Genomic DNA, 12,092 nt, shown 5'->3' on the forward strand with positions numbered 1-12,092 from the left:
AGTGGGGCAGACTTTATTGGATTTGCAGTGTGTGAGAGGTAAGGAATAGATGGCGTAAAGGCAAGGGGTATGTTTGAATAACTTTCGGAAAGTCAGGTTGGCTGCAGCAGAATGATCGAGGGTGCCATGGGCTGAATCCTGTCCCCTCCGATTTCATGTGCTGGAGTCTTAACCCCTGTGTTTGAAGATAGATCCTTTTAAAGAGATGACTATGTTAAAATGAAGGTGTGAGCCCTAATCCTGTCTGACTGGTGTCCTTATTAAAAGAGGATATTTGGACACAGAGAGACACCAGAGGAAAGACCATGTGAGGACACAGTGAAAAGATGGCCATGTTCAAGCTAAGGAGAGACATTTCGGAAGAAACTAAATCCGGTGACACTGTGAGCGTCCATGACTGTGGGAAAATAAGTTTCTGTTGTTTCCGTCACCCATTCTGGAGTATTTTGTTACGGCAGCCCTAGCAAACTGGTCTAGAGAGGATGAGTAATGCACAAAGCCGGCAAAATAACAGCAGTTTCGGCGGAGGGAACGGGGGAGAATTATGTTGTCAGGTCATTGTAAAGATTTAGGGTTTTATTCTAGTGAAAGGGGAAGCCAGTGGAGGATTCGGAGCCGGTGAATAGGATGAGCTGGCTTTTACTTTCATGCAGATGGGGAGCTGATAATCAGGAGTCATGCTGATAGGACAGTTAGTGTTGGCCACTGTGTAGGAGAGAAGAGGTAGAAAACCCTCAACGCCGAGAGGACCTTGAGATGCTTCCTCCCTTCCATTAAGCAAGTGAAAACACTAAAGAACAAAGGAAGAAAACTGAGGGTTCCAAAGTGACTTACCCAGGGTGACAGAGTAATTGCATACGCTCCCAGGAATAGGAACCAGGCATCCAGGGCTCTTTACTACTTTGTGCTTGGGGAGAGATGCCTTTGGCTTCTCATGGGAAGAACACAGTTGGATCGCCTCATGTTTGGGGGAGGCTGGCTGTGTATCCTTGTGAGCAGTTAACACTTGAGTGAACTGTGGTGTCCACGGAATACTCGGTGACACTTTCAGCTGCCCAGCCATGTCTCTGTGACTCAAGGACGCGCAGCTTAAAAGACTGGCAGGAGCACGTGGAAATTATTCATGGGCTCTCGTCACAGACTGTGTTTCCACAGATTTCCTTCATGGTAGATCATTTCATTGACAGAACAATTTTCAGAGACGAGAACAATGGCGATGGCTGATCTCTGTGAGAATTGATAAAGGTTGATAAAGAATTCGTGTGTTTATACAGATATATGCATTGTATATACACGTGTCGTATATCTGAATTACTGTATATACATGTATACAAGGTATACATATATGTGTGCACATAATATATACATATGTATACATATATGTATAGTATATTATGTACGTACTGTATCATATATGTATATGTAATAGAAATACCAATTTTGAAGGTAATGAAATAGGCTTAAGAGTATAAATATACTTAATTAAGTATATGCAGTATGTTGCACAGAGATCTGAGTTTAAAACACAATTCTGGCTCTTAACTAACAGTATGAACTTGGAAAAGATATTGACCCTTAACCAGTTTCCTCATCCATAAAATAGAATAATAATCCTGACTGTCATGGGCCATGACCAGGCAAGAAGAGATACTTAAGATAATGCGCTTAAGACTATACCTGGGTCATAGTAAGTGCTCAATTAGGGTAGCTTTTATTTTTATTATTTTTTCCTTCTGATTACTCTGGATTTAATTTCCTCCTCTTTTTCTAGTTTCCTAAGGTGATTTATCTTTCTTCTTTTCTAATGCAAACATTTAATGCTATAAACTTCTGTTTAAGCACTGATTTTATTGAGTTCCACAAATTTTGATATATTATGTTTTAATTTTCATTCAGATCAAAATATTTTCTAATATCTTTTATGATTTTCTCTTTGATGCATGGGTTAATCTCCAAATATTTAGAGAGTTTTGCACAGATATATTTCTGTTATTGAGTTCTAAATTATATTATGATCAGAGAACATACTTTGTATAAAATTAATCCCCTTAAATTTATTGAGAACTGTTTTATAGCTCATGATAGCCTTTCTAATTTTACTGAATGCTTTGAGTGCCCTTCAAAAGAATGCATATTCTGCTGTTGCTCGATGGAGCATTCTGTATATTTAATTAGGTCAAGTTGGTTGACAGTTTCGTTCTAGAATTTAAGGAGTCTATATCCTCACTGATTTACTGTCTACTTTTGCTGTTAGTTACTGAGAGCAGAGTGTCAGAATTTCTAACTATAATTATTGGAACCATAAAAAGTCAGATATTAATAGAGTCAGTCTAGCTTTCCTTCATTTAGGTTTCACATGGCATTCTTTTGCCGTCCTTTTATTTTCAATTCATACAATCTATTTAGGGAGTTCCTGTCGTGGCTCGGTGGAAACAAATCTGACTAGGAACCGTGAGGTTGTGAGTTCGATCCCTGCCCTTGCTCAGTGGGTTAAGGATCCGGTGTTGCTGTGAGCTGTGGTGTAGGTTGCAGACGCGGTTGGGATCCCGCGTTGCCGTAGCTATGGCTTAGGCTGGCGGCTACAGCTCTGATTAGATCCCTAGCCTGGGAACCTCCATATGCTGTGGGTGCGGCCCTAAAAAAGACAAAAAATAAAGTCTATTTAAGCGTATCTTTCAAGCAGCACATTATCTGTCATTTAATTAAAGTGTGTAGGCTTTTTACATTTACTGAGGTCATGGATATTATTAGTTTCAAATCTTCTAGATTGCTGTTTATTATTTATCTATCCTCTCCATTATCTATTCCTCTCCATTTTTTTGGTAACAGGTATTTTTAATCTTTTATTTTCATTATTGTCTTATTAGCTATAACTTTTTTTATTTTTCTAGTGGTTACCGTAGGGTTTACAGTATATATTTTTAACTTTTCACAGTTTCCCATCAAGTATTGTTATAAAAACTCACAAACTATGTAAGAATTTTACATTATGTATCTATTTCCCCTTCAATTGTTATGCTTTGTTGCCATAATTTTTACTTGTACTTGTGACATAAAGTCCAGAAATCACTGCTTTTTTTTTTTCTTTTTGACTTTGACAAGTTTCCCATCTCTTAAAGAGATGGGAAAATTGCAGGAAAAAAAAATCTGTTCTTATTTACCTATGTATTCTCTACTTCTGGTGCTCATCATTCCTTTGTAAAGACCCACATTTCTACCTGTTACCATTTTTCATCTGTGTAGAGAATTCCCTTTAATGTCTGTTGAAGTGAATCATCTTTTCTTTGCTTAAAAAAATCTCTATTTGGCTTAATTTTGGAAAGATACATGCCCTGCACAGAGAATTCTTAGTAGATAGTTTTTGCCTTTCAGTACTTTCAGGATGTCTCTCTAGTCTCTTTTGGCCTGAATAGAGTCTATTGAGAAGTACATCTTCATTCTTATCTTTGTTCTTCTTTTTCCCCTGGTTGCTTTTAAGTTTTTGTTTTTTTTTTAAGGCCACACCCACAGTATATGGAGGTTCCCAGGCTAGGGGTCTAATCAGAGCTGTGGCCGCCGGCCTACACCACAGCCATAGCAACACCAGATCCAAGCCACGTCTGCGACCTACACCACAGCTCACGGCAACACTGGATCCTTAACCCACTGAGCGAGGCCAGGGATCGAACCTGCAACCTCATGGTTCCTAGTTGGATTCATTAACCACGGAGTCACGAGAGGAACTCTGCTTTTAAGATTTTTGTCTTTATCACTATGCTGGGTTTCTTTTTCCAATCGCATGATTTTCCTTGACTTTTCTTTTTTTTTTTTTGAAGTTTTTTTCTGTGATTCATTGTATTTCTTGGGTTTAATCATTTTTAGTTTTCATCAAATGTTGGAATTTTTGCCATTATAATTTCAAATATTTTATTCCCCATTTTTCATGGAACTCCATTTTCATGTATCCTATATCAGTGATATTGTCCTGTATTTCACTGATTTTTGTTCATTTTCAGTCTTTTTTTTTTTTTTTATTGGCTGTGCCTGTGGTACATGGAAGTTCCTAGGCCAGGTATCAAATCTATGCCACAGAAGCAACCCAATCCGCTGCAGTGACAACACTGAATCCTTAACCTGCTGCACTACAAAGGAACTCCTCAGTCTTTTTATATGTTTATTTTTGATCATTTATTTTGTTCTTTATTCAAATTCCCAGATATTTTCTTTTCCAGTGTCTAATCTGCTGTAAATCCATGTAATGTATTTTTATATCATATATTACAATTTTCTTCTCTAGAAGTTCAGTTGGATTTGATAGAGTTAATTTTCCTCTTTTTCATGCTCGTCTTCTCCTCTGCTTTATTGAACAGATGAAAAATATTTATAGTTGATAATTTTACATTCTTGTCTACTGGTTCTAGCATCTCTGTCTTTGGGCCTTTTTATATTTATTGATTTGTTTCTAGATTTATGATTTTTGTTCTACTGTTAAAGTAATGTTAGATTCTTTTTTTTTTTTTTTTTTTCTGGCACATGACTAAGTTATTTGGATGCCATTGGATTCTATCCTGTCAGCTTCATTAGGTTGGGTCCAGAGCAGCCTTTAATTTAGGGCTAATTTAGCCCATTATTAAGCTTGGACCTCTCTGAGGATTCTAACCAATATCACTGAGTATTTTCATGCTTGCTTTTAGAGCAACAAACTGATCCCAGCATGTGTCTTGGTATCTCACCCACAAGGATTCATGAATGAGATCTTCAGGTCCAGGACCCATACTCACTGCGCAGAGAGTCTGGTAGTTGGCGAGCAACTTGGAAGGAAGAATTCAGCAACTCACAGAGGTTGTGAAGCCAGAGGTTGCATTTCATGGCATAGTGGCTGGGGTATTTGATTCTCTTTCTGTAGTGGAAATTCCCACCAAGCCTGTGGTGACCAAAAGGGAAGAGAAAGTTACTTACACGTCTGGGCCCACTGGGCCATCTCTTTTGACCCCTGATATGTGCACAAGTACTCAGGTACCACGAGAGTTCCAGCTCTCCAGCAGAAAGCTGGGCATCGTTAAGCGTTACCCAAGATCCAGAGATAATTTTCTTCCTTGCATCCTCCATGTTTCCCTTCACACCATTTGTCAAGATTCAGATGCCATCATTACCTGGATGCAGACCTGTTTCTTGGGCATAGAGGAGAGCCACAGCACAGGCAACACCCGGGTGAGAATCGCCTTTGGAACGCCACGCGGTAAAGGAATTCATGTCGCTCAACACAGACCGCTTAATTCACCTGCAAGGACAACAGAACCTTGGATTTTGCCCTACTTTAAGAGGAGGTCTCTCTGTGTATTTGTGTGTGTACATGCCTGTGTGTGCATGTTGGTTATGCTGCTGAAAAAGAAGAAAGTTCGTTGCCGGAAACTGTCCAGAGTTACAGGAATTCATGTCACTTAACATTTTGCCCTACTTAAGAGAAGGGAGGGGTGTGTGTGTGTGTGTGTGTGAGTGAGTGTGTGAATGCATGCCTGTGTGTTCATGTGTGTTATGCTGGTGAAAAAGAAGAAAACTCATTGCCAGAAACTGTCCAGGAATCTTCACCAGCATAAAACTAAAACCTTGGTGGAAACGGCTCACAGGCAGTCCAGACAAAGTGCTGGTGTCGGATCTCTTCTGAGTGAGCAGAGAAAGAGACGTGTGGGGCTGTGACGTCTGAGACAGAGGGAGGAGTCAGGCCCAGGGGAGAGGAAGAGAAGGGAGGTGGATGGCTGTGCGGCTTTATCAGGGGTTTCCATCCACAGCCAAAACGGACCAAGAAGAGAAGAGAAAAGGAGACCGAAACCTTTGAGTCCTGCTCAGTCGTGACTGAATGTTTTATAAAAGCACATCTCTCTTGTTTACAAGGCAACTGCTTTCTCAGGCGATTTGTATGTGTTAACAAATAGCTTTTCAGTGGCAGAAATCTAGAAACATGGCATAGAGCAAATCTCTTCTAAGAGAATTCTACACAACAAGAGACTGCACTAAGCAACCCATTAGAATAGAAGGTCTTTCAGGGAAGGGATGTATCTGATGTACTGAGTTAATCCAGTCCCTCAGGCCTACACATTGGAGGTCTTCAGGAAACTTTAATGAAATCCTGATGCTTGGAGAGTAAAAACAGTCAATGGATAAGTGAGTATGAAACAGCTATATCCAACACCCCCTTTTATAGACTCACAATGCATATTAAAGACTCTTAGAATACCTATAGTTATCAAACCTATTTTTTTTTAGGGTCACACCCATAGCATATGGAGGTTCCCAGGCTAGGGGTCAAATCAGAGCTGTAGCCCTGGCTTACACCACAGCCACAGCCACACCAGATCCGAGCCATGTCTGCAAGCCTACACCACAGCTCACAGCAACACTGGATCCTTAACACACTGAGCAAGGCCAGGAATTGAACCCACAACCTCGTGGTTCCTAGTTGGATTTGTTTCTGCTAAGCCATGGCGGGAATTCCTCGAGCCTATTTATTTTTTGAGTAAACTAGCTTTTTGCCAATATCTTTGACCATGGCACTCTTTTTGGGGGGATGCCTGTTAGCATTCCGCAGAAATGCTGTCATAACACAATATATCTTTGAGGTAGCAAAGCTGATCGTAAAGATGAAAATTTGCAAAGATGTTATCACACCTCACCCTTGTTAAATTGAATCTGCACCACAAAAATATCTTAAGTGTTCATGTTAAACTTGTTTATTGCATGAGATGGACTGGGTAGGTTACTCATAAAAAGCAATCTTAATTTTGCCCCAGTCCCTTCAAACCTACTATTTTGACTATTCAGCCCTAACTCCCAGGTTCCACTAACCATTACAACTCTGGGCAGTTCTCCATTGGCTGTTCTTATTACCAACAGGTAATACCTAAAAAACAAATCTTTTTCTCAAAGCAGGAAAACATCTAGCGCTGTGCAAAGTCCAATCCATGTCACTTTTAACTCTGCCTCCCTTCACAGCTGTGATCAGTCAGGCCGGAAATTTGGGACTAGGAGGTGGGGCCAGATGGGTTTCCTTACTTCCCCCCCTCTGTAGCTTCTCCCCTGTTTCTGGCTGTGATTTCTGGCCTCTTCAGAGATGGGGGGCAAGCAAGGCGAAGGTGGAAAGGCGGAGTAATCGACGGGTGATACGGTGAGCTGTCACTGCGATCCTCTGAGTGCGTGGACATCCCAGTTGACTTTTCTCTCCTGGAGCATTGTGATGAGTTTTTTGTTTTGTTTTGTTTTGTTTGTTTTTTTAAGATACCTCACTTTGCCTACACTACAGGACACCTTTTCAATAACTGTTCTGCTGACTCGGGCAGTGCCTCTCAGGCCAGCCACGTATGGCTCTTCATTCTCTTGGCTTCTAGTGGTACCTCCTCACTGATGAAGTCATGGCACCATTCTAGGCAGTCTCTCCCAAGATAATCTAGTCCGCCTTTCTTGGGCAGATCCTTATTTGCCCCCCCCCCCCCCAATTCTGGAAGTGCTACTTATTCCCAATATAACTCGGTCTTACATACCAGGAAAGAGTAATTTGGGCCGCAGTCCCATGTTTCCAAGTATGAGTCAGACATCAGTCCCTGTGTGTCTTGAAGTCCAGAAGACCTGACGTAAGCTCTCCAGTGGTTCCATTGATGTGTCTCTTTTTTGGTTTGTGTTAAAGAAGTAACGCTTCTGTCCAGGGTGGAGGTTGAGGATGGGGACGCTTACTAAGTTGATAACACCCTGCAAAGAAATCCCCAGTACCAACTTCTTTAAAGTCATTCTTGATAGATTGGAGGTTGTCAGTGTTTACGTGGGGGGAACCACCCCCATAACCTCTTACCAGGTCCCTTCAGCTGCCACCTCGCTTTAGAATGTGGGGCTCCTTGGCACCAATTATATGGGGCCTCCTCTGAATCCTGTACAGAAGAGGAAATGCCCCCATTTAACTGCGCATTACACATGCCTTAATATATTCAACCCACACTAATATCTCTTATGAGAAATACAGCAAGAGAAACCAAAGCTGAAACGAGGACCAGCCAGAGGTATCGCCCCGAGGCTCTGTCATGTTTTTTTTTATAATGCATAAGGCCCACAAAAATGCATAGGGAAGAAAAAAAATGGAAAATATTAATTTTATGTACCAATTCTTAGCTTCATAGGGTGAGTCTTACAGCCATTAGAATGTAGACACAGATTAAATTTCACTTGTAAAAGGCTCACTTTGCTCTAGCCCCTCGTTCACGGCCATCCTACACCGAATTAATTTCCCCTATAAATACTTATCTGTGCTTAGGCTTGCACTTGTCCTTTGGTTTTTGTTGTGTTTGACCTTTATAACAATACCCTTATTTGCCCAGAAATCCCCTGTTGGCAGCACTGTTTCCAAATGAGCTCAAAAACATTAAGGCCACCAGCAATGATGCTAGAGCTAAGAGTCCCAGTTAAAAAAAGAAAAAGCAGTTCAGATTGAATATCAGTTCCCTGACCCATGTCAGCTAGGGATTAGCTGTGCATTTTATCAAGTTAAAAACTCACAAATTTCTGAAAACTCTTTTACTTTTTTATAATACCCTATAACAGTGCTTCTCAATCAAGATTGCCTATTAGAGTCACTCGGGGAGTATTTGGAAATTCCAATACTCAGACAGCAGCCCACTCTAATTAAATCAGAATCTTTGTGTTGGGAGCCAGGTATCATTGTCTTTAATGGTATTCCCACGTGCAGCCAAGTTTGAGTGCCACTGCTAACAGCTTTTGTCTGGTGTGTAATTTCTACCCATTCATAGCAGAGCACATAATTAAAATCCTTAAGGAACTCCATCCCATCTTTAGATAGGAGCGATAGAGAGTGCATCGCCTAGGCTTTGCTAAGTTCAGTTTGCCTGCTCAGTGACTCTAAATGTTGATTAGGCTCCGTCATTTAAAGTGAAGTTCTAAGAACAAAATTTTAATTGTTTAGTTTTTCTTGAAAGCTCAGCTGTGTAGGCAACAGTGGCTTCTCCCCATGACAAGCAGCTGGTGCTGGGTAGCAGCAGATGGCTTTAGAGGGGGCCGGTGCTTCCACCTTTGCCCACAAGCCTCACTCACTAGCATCTCCTGTCTGCCCTATAGGAAGAGTTCTGGACACCTGGCATTGTTCAAATTTGGAGAAGTCTTTCAAACCTTAGCCTCTTCCATGTTAGAACGCAGGCAACTCCAACTTACTCCGGAGAGGCTTCTTTGATCGAAATGGTTCGAACAGTCCCTTAACCCCTGGATTGTTTAAAAGGTGATTGGGTTTCTCTCTTAGGTTCTCTGCCAGCTCGTTTTGCAGCCGCCCTCTCTCTCCCCCACCCCAAGAGAGTTTGTTCTGTTCTTTTGCTTTAAAAAGAAAACAAAGTGTGACTACACATCTATTCTCCAAAGACCACAGCTTCTCAAGGCTGAGAGCCAGATGCCTGTTTTGTTTTCCATCTAGAGCTGTACATGCAGAGAAAGTCAGCGGTGCAAGGCCCTTCTGCTTTGACCTTCCAAGGGCTGAATGCACAGCTAGTCAACAGTGGAGCTGAAAATAGAACCCAGGACTTTCAAATCATTGTTCTGCTCACTGGGCTGTGCTTCCTCCCATAAGAACTTGGTTAAACAACGTCCTGTTTTGCAAAAGTAGAAATCATATACTTGTGAGAAATTGGATGCCGAAGAAATACAGGCCCCACCCTCAGGAGAGATGGCACTGTGGCATCAAAGAAGCACGAATTCATCTCTAGCCCTGCAGCGTATAGACTGGATACGCTCAGAAATGTGTGTTGAATCATCATCTTTGCAGTGTGTGCCATGTCGAACAAGGAGTCCTCACTGAGGGCCAAGCGTGTATTCACCTAACAACCCACGGAAAGGAAATGTAGAATGTTGGAAAGAGTATCATGAAGGTGACAGGACGCGTGATAGAGGTGGTCAGGGACCTGGAATCTGAGTCGGGTGGCTTTTTGAGATAGGGTAGCAAGTGCTGTGGGAGGGACCAGAGGTTAGGTAACCGGTGATTCTCAGCTTAGGGATGTGTGTGGCCCGCAGAGAAGGGAGCAAGCAGATCTAAACAACAGGAGGATTAGGATAACCGACCCTTTCCAAAGCTCCTAGGAAGAGTTCAGAGCTCTCTCTTTCGTCCCACCATTTTTCAGAGAGGGGGATTGCATTGGCTTTCAGGAAGGCAGGAACCATGTGGTTCTCACTGCTGTCGCCCCCGCAGGCCTAGCACACAGCCTGTTCTGGGAAACAGAGCGAGCCAAGGACCCGACCTTCTGAGTTCCAGCCCTGGCTCTACAATCTCCCACCTGCGAGACTTGGGGCAAGTGACTTTGTCTGCGTGTCTCAATTTCCTCATTTGCAAAACAGACATAGTAATCGTCGTTCTCACCTCCAACAGTCACTGTGAAAACTGAGTTACTGCTTGTGAGGTTCTTAGAATATAGTACTTGGTACATAGTAGGCATTCATTAAGTGTTAGTTATTGGGGGCTATCAATACCTAATTTATAAATAGTCTAGCTAATAGTATTGGAGAGACTATGCCACGTGACTTGATAAACATTTTGCATGGATTATCTTCATTCTAAAAACAAGTACACAAGACAGCTTCTTTTATTGCTTCATATTATGGATGAGGCACTGAAGCACTCAGGGGTGAAGTAACTTACTCAGGGCCACACAGCTGGTGACAGGAGAAGGATTTGAAACTCTAATGGTCTGAAACCACATCTTTCACCACTCTTCTGCCAGTGAAGCTTGTATTTCCTAGGAGGTGATAGCTGCTTTATGATATTCTTTTGAGGCTCAAACATAATTTATTGACACTCTGAAAGTATTAAAAATATATCTACATATGTGAGGTGATGGTGATGACTAATAAACACACAAGAAATCCGCTCTCATTAGCCTCACTTAGCATCTCCAAAGGTGTTAAAGAGAATAATTGGCTTTAGGAACCAAAGAACAAGGAAAACTAGTCATTGCAATAGACCAAAATGCAATTTGATATGTGGGTGTCACCTATTCAAGATAACAGCCGTTGAATAAATTAACAAAAGAGCTTGTTGAGAACTGAAGTGACATGATCTTTCCCTTGTTTCTTGGCTGAAATGTACCCAGTTATGATACATTTTATTTACTTAGGTGCCTTGATCACTGAGTGGTTTTCTCAGCCATAAATATGAGGGGAAATGGTGAGATTATTTTTGTTGCAGAAATTATTTGGAGTGTTCTAGTGTTCTGGAAAGCAAACCAACCTTGAGGTTGGGAAATGAGGTTTCTGGCTGTGGCTTCATTATCAAGTAATTCCCTCTAGAACTTGAAGCAAATCTCTTAGCCTTTTAGAGCCTCAAATTTCTCTGTTTGAAAACAGAGCTTTGGATGCCACTGATTTATAAAATTCCTAGTTCCCGTGGAAATCTTTGATTTCCTCCCTCCTGGAAATTTTTATTATAAAGCATACCTTTTCATATCCCCACCCCTGTATATGTATTTAAACCTTTTTGAAATCAGATTATTTCAAAATTAAACCATACATTAAACTTACATCTTTTTCATCTTCTTCCCCTAAAATATTGTCACTAAATTGATAGTGTATCTTAGAATTAAGTCAAAGAAGTAGACCCAAGCATAAACAAACAACATAATAACCACTGCCACAAACAATAGCTAAAGCTGTTCCCAAGGCTTGGTTGATGTGTGAATGGACTTGTGTGCTGAAAATTAGATAAAAAGCACTTAAAACATCGCTGCTGCATAATTTCTTTAAAGCTCAATCTATCATCCAAGGAATGAATTGTATTTTCTCCATAGGACCTAAGATCCCAGGATTTCCTGGCCAAGGTTGACAGCACTCTACCAGAGACAAATACTTATAAAAACTAAGATGCCTCAGTACACTGACTCTGCAGTCTGCTGTATGTACCTGTGACTAATCTGTCTGAAGCCAAGTCATTTCTTTGTAGTCAGCTAAGAACACCAAGGGGCCCTTCTTTCCTCCAGGCACATCCACGTGGGAGAACAGCTGTTCTTTGTTTCAGGAAAGGACAGGGCAAAGGTTAGTTCATGGGTAGAGTTTCCTGTTTGTAATGTCTGAGACCAAGGGAG

At 41.3% G+C, this 12,092-nt stretch overlaps 1 protein-coding gene and 1 long non-coding RNA gene across 10 annotated transcripts in view; one reads left to right on the top strand and one right to left on the bottom strand.

Moving 5' to 3' along the window:
- The window catches only part of LOC102159120 (uncharacterized), a 654,277-nt gene that overhangs the window by 107,969 nt on the left and 534,216 nt on the right, over positions 1 to 12,092 (top strand). The window lies entirely within an intron of this gene.
- Positions 1 to 12,092, bottom strand: part of LOC110260822 (uncharacterized) — a 31,312-nt gene that overhangs the window by 15,300 nt on the left and 3,920 nt on the right. For 2 of the 7 annotated variants that reach the window (XR_014804477.1, XR_014804480.1), the window contains exons 2-5: positions 7,515 to 7,719; positions 5,133 to 5,260; positions 4,761 to 4,903; positions 835 to 1,227 (exon numbers count right to left, since the gene is read on the bottom strand). This is a non-coding gene — a long non-coding RNA (uncharacterized LOC110260822). Of the gene's footprint in view, positions 1 to 834; positions 1,228 to 4,760; positions 4,904 to 5,132; positions 5,261 to 5,336; positions 5,656 to 7,514; positions 7,720 to 12,092 lie in introns of those variants that run through there. The other 5 variants (XR_014804481.1, XR_014804478.1, XR_014804479.1 and 2 more) reach the window with 5 other exon arrangements.

Source organism: Sus scrofa, chromosome 5 (genome assembly GCF_054392235.1).
Source record: "Sus scrofa isolate SSC_HxYL_T2T_F1_AM1 chromosome 5, Sscrofa_HxYL_maternal_Yorkshire_Landrace_v2.0, whole genome shotgun sequence".
Classification (NCBI taxonomy): domain Eukaryota; kingdom Metazoa; phylum Chordata; class Mammalia; order Artiodactyla; family Suidae; genus Sus; species Sus scrofa.